Below are 12,890 nucleotides of genomic sequence, written 5' to 3'. Positions count from 1 at the left end.
GGGCGGGGGATGCTAGCGCAGGCAGAGTTCAATGACATTTCCCCCCGCTCCCTTCAGGCTCACCGCTGTTTTGATGCTCCAGCTAAAGAAAATCTCTGCAGATTTTTTTTGTCCTTGGAATGAAGCTTCCCACTGCTAGCCTTGGGAGACACAGAACATCCCGGCTGGGCAAGAGCTCTTTATGGATATTTCTAGTGCTCAGAGGGAGAAGGGGGGAAAAAAGCAACAAAGGACAGCAAGTTTATGGTAATTGCTTTAATGAGCAAAGTCCTTTAGAATGCAAACACACTCAACAATACACAAAGAAACAATCAAAAAAAAAAGTGTTTTATACCGGCTGTTTTATAAGACAGTAATAAAAACAATTGTATGGCACACTCAGTTGCATAAACAGGCTCACCATGGAAGGTGTTTGTGTGAGAGCAGGACTATGAATACTTAATTGCTTCCATTATTCTTATTTTCAGTACAAAATACTGCAATCAAAACTTAATCTGCAGCTTGATTTTTAAATAAAAAGGTTATATTCCAGTTCCATTGTTGTAACTATAATAAAACACAGTCTTTCTGTTAAACGCTATTTCATTTCTTACTGCTTGTAAGGAGGTATAACAGTGATTAATATCTACATCCCTGGCAATTTCAAAATGTTTTTCAAAGGCAGGATCATTATTTCTCTTCATCTGGAAGGTAGAAGACCAAAATGTTCAAAAGGTTTTCATTAATGACGTGACTAGTAGTCATGGAAGCCTTTGGTGAGATCCTTCTATGGCTGCCACTCCTCTTTGAACCAAGCCCCAAAAGCAATGCAGAATTCAGATCTATTTTCATTCACACATCTCTTCAGACAAACCCGGTGAATACAAAGGAACGATGTAAGTAAACATGAATTTGGGGACCTCGATAAGTTGCAAAGTACAAAACTGAAAAAATGCCACCCATTTTCCCGTACCTCTCAGGAGGGTAAATGACTCAGACAAAAGGCTCGTATGAATTTGAATACAATCTGGTGTGTCTGGAATGTTGCATTCTTCACCTAGTGATTATTTGTTTTAAATATGTACTGTTACACTTGTGCTTTAGTGGCATCTAGACCAGAGTAGTTTTCAAATCCTTAGACATCAGAACTCTTTTTTTCCTCTGACTTTTTGCTTTAGGAAAAGACACAGAACTGTCAAAGACCTGTTGTGCACATAAACTGAGTGATAGGTCTGAAAAGATGTAGGGAACAAGATTGTCTTATACAAGAAAATTAATATCTGGATGAAAAAAAAAATGTTCTTTAATGGTATGTACTTTACAGGCTGAGCACATTGCTGTAAAATAACATAACAGAGTAATACCAGAAAGACTACAGTAACTCTCACTGCAAATGGGTGTCTCTAGGAAAGCAGTGACGATTTCTGGTTTGAAACTAAAGGCAAAGCATGACTTTAAACTTGATATTTGTTGCTCATACAGGTCTTAATTTACATATTTAATTAAAAGAATGTTCTGCTATAATAGGCAGTAAGAAGTAGCACTTTTTCAGTTCACTAGGCCTATAATAATTTCTAGCCTTGAAATCGTCTGACTGTTGGACTTTCTGTTAGTGCTACAGAGCATCTGCCAAATAGGAAATGTCATTTTTATTGTCACCTTTCTCATCATTACAGATAGCCTAATGCTGTCAGGAATCAAGCAGGTAGCATGTTTCCTGCTCACAATTTCATCACCACATTTTAATACATTGCATCACTAACGCCCACAAACAATTCACATGAAGCAAAAAAAATTTTGTAAGGCCGAAGTTCTCATTCCCCGTATCCTAGGGAAAATAATTTTAACACCTTCCATCTCACTACAGTAGAACTACTGCTCAGGAGAACAAAGGACACATAATTAAGTTGGTGAGTATTTTAAACTGCCTATGACTTGCATGAAGAGTATAGACATTCCTGTAGCCAAACTCTGATCAGCTCACAAGCCTTATGGCAAGATCAGCCTTTCCAGGCACTTATTTTCAGGGTGTCCAGGGGGCCAAGAACTCCCAAACACCAACTGTTGACCTTTCAGCAATGTATCTCACCCTCTTATTAGACGTCAAAACCAGATTGTTTGCTGGCATCCATCAGTCTTCAACAGTTAAAGGCAAGAGGACATATTGAGGAGGAACGTGTATAGGTATGTGGATGTATATATAAGAAGGAATTTTACATATTTATAAGGAAGAATGATGTACAAATTATATCCAAATAATATATATAAGGAATGCACGCATATTAGGATGAATGCCTACACATACATGTGTGTGTGTGTATGCACATCTGCTGGCCAAAACAGCTTTGATGATTTAAAGCAAATATCTTGATATACTGAACAGCTTCTTTTAAGACAGGCAAATTATGGTTTCTAACCTTCCAGTATATGTATCTCTTTAATTTAATCATGAAAAGAACCAATTGCCAAGCAAAGATTAGAAGCGTACCATGGTCCCATTGATCTCATTTCTCCTAGCAAACAACTTAACGGTGGTATCCAAGACCAAAATTTTGCTTGCAAAGTAAATGGGTATCTAGGTTTGGATTATGTATTATGCAGAAAGATCTAGCACATTAATCTGAAATTTTCAGAAGGAATCCAGACCATGCTTTCCTCTTAGTGTCAAATTCTTCAAGGTTCAGAAAGCAAGTCTGCAATCAGAAATCCAAACACGCCAAGACGATCTATAATATGCTGCAAAAGTGGAATTGAAAAGACAAGTCATTCAGTCTGATGAGGTAGATGGGTGTCTGGAAGTATGCTGAATGACATCTGCTAACAACAGCCATCAAGATCAAGGAGTAGCAGGGGAAGACTGAATTGATTCCAAAGTTATTCATGAGTTAACATCTGCTTACTAGGACATGTGAAAAACAGCCAGGAACCAGTAGCGAGGAACTTTCAGTAAAGAGGTGTGATATTAACCAGCTGCCAGAACTAATAGGAGAGGCTTGGTGACATGCCATCATATGATTATTTGACTGATCCTAAATGTGTTGGCTCTAAGGTCCTAAAGTAGAGCTTTTCCAATGTATGTTTGTTGTCATAAAGGAGTTGTCAAGTTTTCCTCCTCAATCCCTCACCAGAGGTACAGGCTACACTGCTGATTTCTACTACAATCAGTGCATACACTGCTCCTTTGACCCCCTCCTCTAAGAGGAAGCTCTCTGTATTTGGAGCTCAGTTGAGTTCCTCCACTGGCCTGTCTACATCTGCAGGATATCCACCTAAGTCACCTAACAATGCTTCGTTATTACCTGGGGGAGGCCTCCATCTCTCCAGGCCAGTTAACACCTTCACAGTGACACCAGTGGCAGCTCCCTCTGCCACTGCAGCACGTCCACATGCTGCGGAGACATAGCACTGAAAAAAATGCAAGTGACTGCCACGTGCAAGAGTACTGATCGAGGTACTGACTGCAGGCAGCAGCCTGCAATGATGCTGCATTTTTATTAAGGGCCTCAGAATAGCAAGAAACAAAATAGAGATGCTAATGCACTGACTTTGGGCTTGGTTTGTATTGCGGATTCTGTATGTTAGATAGTAGATGAAATACCGCTTTCCAGAAGTGAACCTGCAGTCAAAACAGGGTGCCTGGTTTGGCCCTATGTGATGTAGCACATTAGTGACTACATCCCGATCACATGTAATAACTCTCATCCTTACTCAAAGAGTCTGCACACTGATAAAATCCGTAACAAGGGCTTTACAAAGCATAGTGATCCAAGTCTTTGGAAGGTGTAAATGGGCACAGTAGCTATGGTCAATCCTCATTTCCAACAGCTCTGCCTCTTTACCTCTGTTTTTATCACACTTGCATTGGTAAAGTTGCTTACTGAAGAAAAAAAGGCTGCTTCTTTAGAAGAAATGTTGCCCAAGAGCAGTTTACATCATATGCTATCTGGAAGCTATTCTGTGAAACATCGTAATAATTGCTTTTCCTGGACTGAGACACTTATTAGTAGCAGCTAAAGTTAACAGATTGGAAGACTGCCTGAAGATGATGGATGGGTTTTCTCAGATTGTAGATTCCAGGTCATTTTCCATGGCAGCTGTAAATTTAAAAATAATATAAAGTTAAGCAGTGGTAGAATAGAATTCACAAATATTACGCAGCTACTGACTTGATCATTAATCATCCTAAATTAATGTTAAAGTGTTACATATGATGAGCCAGATTTTGCCCTGGGGTGTATACAGAAGTTTCTCGTTGATTACAAACGGGAAATGGCACATGTATGTGAATGCTGAATTTAGCCAACTGCTTGTTTGTTTTGCTGGATTTTTTTTATTACTATTTGAGGGAGGTGGAAAGATTTCTTTTTTACAAATCCCCTTTCATACTAGTGATCTGGAAGAAAATGATCAAGAGCCGTCATCTGATTTGTAGTCAATATCCCAAGTTATTGCAACAATATCGCTACTTATTTTCAAAGCTGAAGAGCATCAATGCCCTCCAGAGTTCAGGAGTCGTTTGATCTGCCTGATGTCCACTTTTGAGGTGGCTGCAGTCAAAAAAGGATTTGTTATTGGACAGAATGAAGATTTTTGTCCACAACTGAAGTTCCTTCTAGGCTAAAACACCATTTTTCCTGGACTTTGTCCTAATTTGCTTTATTATTTTTTGATGAAATCACATATCTAAGTGTCTTCTTCAGGTAAGTAACTAGAGAGGAGCTGCCAGAGATACACAGGTAAAAAAGCCCCAAACCAAAACAATCCCCCTCTCCTTGCCCAGCAAATCAAATCTGATGCAAATGGAGAAGTCTTGTACTCAGAGTAATCAGATAATGATTCCTCACTTTCTCTGCAGAATCTGGAGGTCAGAAAACCTGTAATAGCTTCAGCAAGGTCCTGAAGATACATGGATCTTTGCCTTTTGAACATTTAACTCCTCTCAGCTCCTTTTGCACTTACCTAATGCTGTTATACTAATTACATATTAGTTACACTGCATTTAGGCATATTTATGTTATACATGCTGTTAGTGTTTATATATATATTAGCTACAGGACCAAGTTTTTCAGCATTGCTAACTTAAGTCTTGTATTTGATGTCTTTCAGACTCTAGGTACAATACTTTACAGTAGTTGCACTGAAAACAACTTATTTGAATGCCAGCTACAGAATACTGTCATCAGCAGGTTTTCTCGGGGCCGATTTACTTCTGTTTATCCACAGGGTTTGGTAATAAATACATGTATTTTGGGGCTCTAGGTACATTAAACATACTGAATAGTCAAAGCTTGTAGAAGCTAATTTCCCTGTCATTGCATTATAGTTAAATTGGTTACGCACGTCTCATTCAATTATGTAACTGCAAGAATACCAACAACATAGGTTCCTGATTTCAATAGTATATATGCTGGTTTTAGCACTTACAATGGATCAGCCTTTAGCATGAGACACTAAACTCATCATGCTTTGAAACTCAGAGCCACAATTTCAAATGTAATATTGTCTTTGTTTGTTTGTGTCATTAATGGCTTTTCTTTTTATACTTTCTGGATGTATACTATAATATTTAGTTCAACTCAAAGTGAGGACTGGAAGGTAACTCACAACTAATATATGCAGTTAAGCATTTACACCATCAGATCTTCTACTGATATCAGCTTAGTCAAGTAGGTATTCAACCAGTAACAAAATGTGCACAATAGTCAAATAAACGGTTTGCTGTTAAATCCTGATGTAGGGAAAGTGCCAGGTATACAGTCAAGTCTCTTCAATGGGAGTTCTTTAATGGTATTCATTCTATATGGAAGGCACTCAGCTACTGCGCTAGTACAAAAGGAACAAGGAGAAAGGACGGGTTAAATTAATATCCACAGAAAGTGACATACTATTATGATTTTAGCATTGTTCAATAGAAATAAAGCACATATCAAATGGATTAAAAACTGGCTGACAGATCTCAAAAACTAGGCATCAGCTGGGATTTCGGATTGAATGAATGTTCCCAATGTTCCCTTGGGTTCTGTACAAGGCCTAATATTCTTTAGCAATTTCACCAACGGTCATGTAAACATACCCCTAAATACAATCTGTGAATGACATGAATTTGGCAGGATGGTATACAATGATGAAGACCAGGCAGTCAAACAAAAATCGGGAATGGTACAAGCAAGAACCACAAAATTATTCAAAGGAGAATTCCTTGCAGTAAAAAAAATAAAAATAAAAATTAAAGAGTTCCATCTGTTTAGTTTATCAGAAAGAAGATGGGAAGAGGTGAGTTGTACACATAAGTAATTCACAGAGGGGGAAATACCAAGTAAGAAATTACTCTTCCATCTAGCAGGAGAACTGTGGGCTGGAAACTTAAGCCAGATAGACTGAAAGTAAGGTGCCTTTTTAACAATAAAGATGTTTATCTGTTGGAAAAAAACTTTCCAGGGATATACCAGATACATTTTATGATCTCTTAAGGCCAAAAGGAAGACATGCTTTAGCCAAAACCAGAGTTTTTTGTTTAACATAAGAATAACTGGAGATAGTGTAAAGACGTATAAGCAGACAAATCGATCATATTCTATGAGTATGAATGTATGCAAATTTACCAGAGCCAACATTTCCTCATCTGCCTGTGCTACGTCTCGTTAAAGCAATTGCTTATTAAGAACCATCTCCTAAGAAGGTAGGTTATCATTGTTTAATCTTCCCTTAAGGGATATTATGAAAGAAAAAGTTTATCAAACATTTAGAAAGTGTAATAAAGTCTACAATACAACTTGTCTTGCAACACTACAAGTTGCTGGAGAGAACAGCCCTTATTTGCGAAATACAAACCTGAGGTAAAATACAGTGAAGAAATGGAACTCAGTTTAGCAAATATTAATAGACTAATAATGAAAATACTGCCACCACATATGCTTTGAACTATGTGCTGGCATTAAAGTGTGCCTCGGTGTTATTTTTTAAGTAATTAGAACCACAATATATCTTCAGATACTTTCTGCTTCTATCAAATAACAATAATTAATAACTGTTAGCATCCTCCCCCCTCTTCCATTTTGTAGCATATTATATCTCCCGGAAACTTGCTGAGCCAGTTATATTAGCAAAACCAGAGAGTAAATCCATTCAAAACAATGTGACTAAAAGCAGAATCTGTCTATTTGCTTTTGCATGGTCAGAACAAAAGGTTCCATTGCTGCTTTTACAGCTAAATAGCATTTTATAATAAGCTCTGAACTTTCTGGGAAAGTCAGATTACAATGTTGGTTTAACATCAGACACTCTATTGTTTAGATGCAGGATCACTGCAATGTCCAGTCTCTGAAAACTTTAGTTTTTCTTTTGATATTAAAAAGACCACTGAAGTAATCCACAAAGAGCTCGGGCCTCAGGAAAGAAGTCTGAAAAACAAACACTGTTAAAGATTGGTCAGACACGATTATGTGGCTGAAAATTACATATGACAACAATTAAAATGATCTGATTCCAACCACATGGCATCTTAATACAGCAGATCTCCAAGCAAATAACGTGTCACATAATAGGTTTTGATTGATGTTGTCAGCAGCCTTTTGAATGTTACAGATACCTTCCCATCAATGCCTCAGAAATCAGTGGAGACTACTGACCTCATCCTAAACTGAAACTATTTGCGTGTACCTAAATACTCTGGTTCTAACTGCTCGGTAACCTCAAATTCTTGTTTTACTAGATGATTAGATAAACGCATACATGGTGTCCAGCTGCTTACTTCCAGTTGTAAATAACTTGGCTAATATATGCATTAGTGGTTTGAGTGAAAACCCTAGATGTTTTCTGAGAGGTCTTTCAGTTACCTGCCAGTACAGCTCTGGGAAGATATGTCTGATTACAAGCCAGCTGAAGCACTCCAAACAATTGCTGAAGTCCGTGTGTTGGTTGGCATAGGAGACCTAACCAGAGAGCATAAAGGAACTGCCAAGGAGCTGCCACTGAGCAGCATGAGCCTACTCTACTGCCGACTTTAATTTGTGTTAAAAAAAAATAGGGATGAGTTAATGATTGCTAAACCAACAAATCATCCTCCTATTGGAGGAGCCCCAGAGGACATTCTGTCTCCAGTGGTGATACAACCAGTAAGCAAACACATTGTCACATGGGCATACAAAAAGCAGCAGGGATCGGACCAGGAATTTGGAGTATTTTCATGGTGCCAGTCTCCACACATGTTCTTGGCTTAGCCTCCTGCTCCTTATTTTCCTCTAGACCAGCATGAGAGCACAGCCCAAAAACTACTCTTCAGATGTGTGATGCAAGTTTTATTGTTTCCTTCTGTATACTGTTAAGTAGGAAGAGAAACATAATGTCTTAAAAATGAATTGAGGAATAATACCATACATTTGTTAGAAGGACAGTTTTTGCTACCATTGTTGTTTTAAAAACAACCAACTTTTTCTGCTTTGGCATCTAAATGATGATTGCAACATCGCAGCTGGAAAAACAGCTGTCTCTTCTAGCCGTGGCTGCCATGAACAGAGTTCCCCCACTGTACACTGTGGAGTCAAGAGCACACTGAGAATGAAGGTTCAGTTACGATATTGCAACAGTTTTGTCAGTGTTGTTGAAGGCGCGCAAAATCTTGTGTTACTCACATCAGTTTCACTGGTCTGACAGAGTATGTTATCCAGCCACAATGCAAGATCTTGCCTGTGTTATAAATATATGGGGTTTTATAACCAATGCATTGCATTTTTTTCCCATTCTTTATAACAGATCACACTAAAAATCAAGAAAAATATGAAGCAATAAAACTCACGAACAGACAATGCAACTCAGCAGTTATTCTTGACACCTCAGCCATAAATGTGTTTCTGTCCTGAGTTAACAGTTCTACAATGTATGCCACAGCTTTATCTAAATGGCCTTTCCAGTAAGCAATGGTCTTTGATTGCACAATGGATGTCATCTTACTGTGAAGGAAATATATTGGTTTTTGAATAACAATAAGAGAGGAATTATCTAGAGGGTCCATGTTAAATTAGAATCACATATTGCTTCTCTGCAAGAAAAATTACATTTGTTGTATTTATGCACCAAAACTGGCTAGCATCACAGGAGAGCAGGTTCTCCAGAAGAGTGAAACACCAGCTCATTGCAGTACACCACACAGATGAAAACTCTCCATGTCCATATAGCTCTCAACTTTCAGCACCAATCAGACAATCACATCCCTTGTCCTGAACTGCAGAGAACTCTCTCCAAAAAATCACTGATGTCAATCAAGTCACATAATACTTAGACTTTACAGAGATGAGATCTCAATGTTGTGCAAGAATACATTAGACAAACTGTCCGAGTCATTAAAGAGCCATCCGTAGAGCAATCAATAGAGTATGTAAACAAGTCAAATTATACGAAAACAGATGTAGCCATGCGTCCGCAAAGATGTAGCCGTAGCCGTATTTTCCAAAGAACTGGGTGAACAGTATGACAAAGCTAGTTCAGCTGATGTGTATTTTCCATCCCTGATGTCCAACACTGTACATTCAGAGGCTACTTCATAAGTAAAATGCTTGTGAGGCTGAAGCATGAGCAGAGGTGATTAGCATGGGAGCAGGGCCTCTTGTTTTCTTCATGCAGACTCTAATACAAAGGGACTTTGATCTTTAGGGGGATCTCTACCGCAGTACAAAATAATAATGATAGTAACACAACAGTAATAATAGGTACAGATAGCAATGCTGAACCTTGAACATGTATCCATTATAAACACATAAATATTCAGTTGTCTACTATAAGAGCACAGGTCATAGACTCTTTAGCTTCATTTCCCTCCTACACAGCCAAAAGTAGGCAGGAAAATTATTGAAATAGATTTATTAGCTGGTAAACAGTATATTTTCAAATTGGCATGACAGGAATTTGGGGAGTTGAGCTCCTAATGTGTATATGAGAATTTATGTAATATTAGAAGCAACAGAATATTTGAGCTGTGGAAGAATCTACAAAAATTGCCAAAACAGCAGACACTTCCTTTCAAAATGGGACAGGAGAGGTTGTGACACACATCTAAATTCCCTGCAGTGTTTTGAAAAACTTAGCATGTACCTACAAATCAGCTGGGGGCCTCAATTTATTATGCAATTAATTCTATATATAACTTTTTTTTTGCCAGCTTCCAAAGGCCAGAATACCTTATCCAACCAATAGCCACACTTTGCTGTCACATCCTTCACTGAGGCCCTCAGTCGCAGGGAGGCAATGAATTGCAAGCTGCTAAATTGGCAAAAAGGTGGCCAGAAGCTTGGTCTTAGCATCATTTCTGCCCAAGGCCCCGTGGCCTCTACACCACTACAAACCAGGAATGGCATCCATCCTAATTCAGGCATGCCCCCACCACATGATGAATGGGTGACGTGAACAGCCCTGTGATAAAAGTATGCGTGAATCTCAGCCTTGAGACAGGTGCTGCTTGAACCTTCTCATCTATTGCCAAAATGAGCATTTTCTGAAGGAAGCACTTGCATTTTGGTTTTCTAATGGATACACCTCCCATCAAGTCAGAGATTAGAGCATAGGAATTCTTCCTTAAAAATGACACAATCTTCCAGACCAAAAGGCTGAGATTGACACAAGATATGTGGAGTACATATTTATGGAGTAAACACAACTATTATTTGTTGCCAGATCTAATGCGCCAGAACTTGGCTTTGGAGATACGTAGCAACAGTCTAGCATTTTCCTGCAGTCTTTCTGTCACAATGATTCATCCATGACAGTGAAAGCATATCTGCATACATCTTCAGATTTATGCAGAAAAAGAGCATCCCTGCCTTGGGAAATCAACACTCCAACAACAGAGAGGCAAAAAAAGGTCCAGAGAGTGAAACATTCAGAAGGTCATCAACAGTGAGATTTTCTGCAGACATCATAGGAAGGGAATAGGTAGACTGAAAGCAGAGAAGGTAGTGGCCTGGTGAAAGAATTCAGGGATGCTGAATAATACCAGTGGAGCTGCATGGAAGAAGCCAAATATCTCTGATCAAAAGGAATCTGTTGAACTCCAAACTCACTGAACAGTGATGAGCTAGTGCTTCAGAGAGGGGCTGAAAACAGGGAGGTGGGGCTGCTTGCATAGTTTTGCTTGGCATAGTTTCATTTTTCACAAAAATGAAGAGAAAAAACAATATTCCAAAACTCTTCCCAGGCAGTTATTAATTATTTTTCTCCCTTGGATTACAACACACACAAACATCAACAACCCTTTTGGTTCTGTTGGTCTGGAGTCCTGTCCAGGCTTTCCGTGTGGAGCTCGTAAGGAAGGAGCTGTCCCACTTTGTGTGTGTTGAAAATCTCTCCCCTTGGAAATGCATTTGGGCTGGTGCCCTGAAGTGACATTTGAAACCTGCCCATGCTGCTTTGCTTTTTTACCCTTCTTGTTGTCAGGCTCATCATGCTGAGTCATATCTGCAGCTAGATCATAATGATTATCCTGAAATGTCAGCAGCTGCTCTTTTCACCCCCATATGCTGCCAGATTTAGGATGAGGTTTCCCTAATGCATAAACAATGACTATAATTGTGGTTTTTGACAACCAAGGTATCACAGAGATGTTATTCTGTTGTAAAAAAGCTGCATTTCCACAGTTGTAATGAAGGGGTGGGTCATACTGACCCGTATGTTTCTTTGTATTTCTCCCCAGAGAAAGTCTATGACATAAGTGAATCCCTGTCAGCGTGGCTGTTGGACATCGGATGTTGTTTGACAGGGGAAACAGCTAAAAGCTTTAGCAGTTAATATCTTCCTAACTGTAAGAGCATTATTTGCCTAATTCCAGAGATGATTGTTTGATAGACAAAAACCTGGCTTTCACTTCTATTCTCTTAATTTAGATGTAATTTCCTTGCAGTCCTCAGATAGCTCTGTCTTCTCCCTTACTACTGCTTAAAGTTACCAGCTCTCTTTAAAAGCCAACTAAAAAAAGTTGATGTATCAGAGAAATAAAAAATAAAACAAAACCAAACCAAAACAAAACAAACAAATTAGCGGGAGTTGACAAAAGTAATGAAAAACCAAGGCTCTATCTCTTCTTTCATTTATAGATGTGCATCAAAAGCATTTCCACTATCTGGTATTTGTGGAGATAGAAGATAGTGGAACTGTGTCAGTGAGAGGGGAATCTAGCCCCAGCACCTCCATTCTGCATTTTAATGCCAAATAAAGCAATACAGAGATAAATGAAAGATAAGCAAGTAGAAAACCCTGTAAGGGCAAAAGCAGGGTGAACATGATGCATTATTGTTGAAGCCTGGAAGAAGAGACATTGAAGCTGATGGAAGTAACCACCACCCTTCATTTGAGATAACAGAGCCAAGTTCTTTGATGAGGTATACAGGTTTCCGAGACAAGGCAAAAGTACACGCTAAATCTTGAATAACGTGGGCAGATGGTACTGATGGTTATTGCTTTGGGTAAGGGTGTATTTGTGTGTATGCATGTACAAGAAAACAAGCTAGCTGAAACAGAGAGAGAAACAAGCTCAAAACACAGCAGCTAAAAGGAAGCTATCTAGGCATAAATGCCTGAAGGGAGAGCTTATCGAGGGTACTGAACAGAAAAAATGTGGTGCTATAAGCAAAGATACTGTCTTTGGTGGTTTAATTGCATCTGCAGTCAGAGAAAGGGGAGTTTGCATGTTTTTTGTAAATAGGTAGAACTGCATCCAAGAAAGGCCTGACTCCATCAATGGTTTAGCTTCCTAACCAGAACAAGCTCTGATTGTGGCCATCTGTGTCAAAGGAAGTATTATAGGTAACAAAACAGACTAAAGGGAAGACTACAGACAAACCTACACTGTCCTGAGAAAGCTAAGAATGTTGTAATGAATTAAATCTTGTTGTCATGAATTAAAGTCATTACATTGTAATGAATCA

The 12,890-nt window shown here is 38.8% G+C and overlaps 1 long non-coding RNA gene across 1 annotated transcript in view; it reads right to left on the bottom strand.

Moving 5' to 3' along the window:
- Positions 1-249: 249 nt before the first annotated feature.
- Positions 250-12,890, bottom strand: part of LOC143157046 (uncharacterized) — a 33,991-nt gene continuing 21,350 nt past the window's right edge. The window contains exon 3 of the long non-coding RNA XR_012994731.1: positions 250-4,073. This is a non-coding gene — a long non-coding RNA (uncharacterized LOC143157046). The remainder of the gene's footprint in view (positions 4,074-12,890) is intronic.

This window comes from Aptenodytes patagonicus, chromosome 2 (genome assembly GCF_965638725.1).
Source record: "Aptenodytes patagonicus chromosome 2, bAptPat1.pri.cur, whole genome shotgun sequence".
Classification (NCBI taxonomy): domain Eukaryota; kingdom Metazoa; phylum Chordata; class Aves; order Sphenisciformes; family Spheniscidae; genus Aptenodytes; species Aptenodytes patagonicus.
The sequence above is the reverse complement of the archived record's forward strand: the minus strand, read 5'-3'. Positions and strand labels throughout refer to the sequence as shown.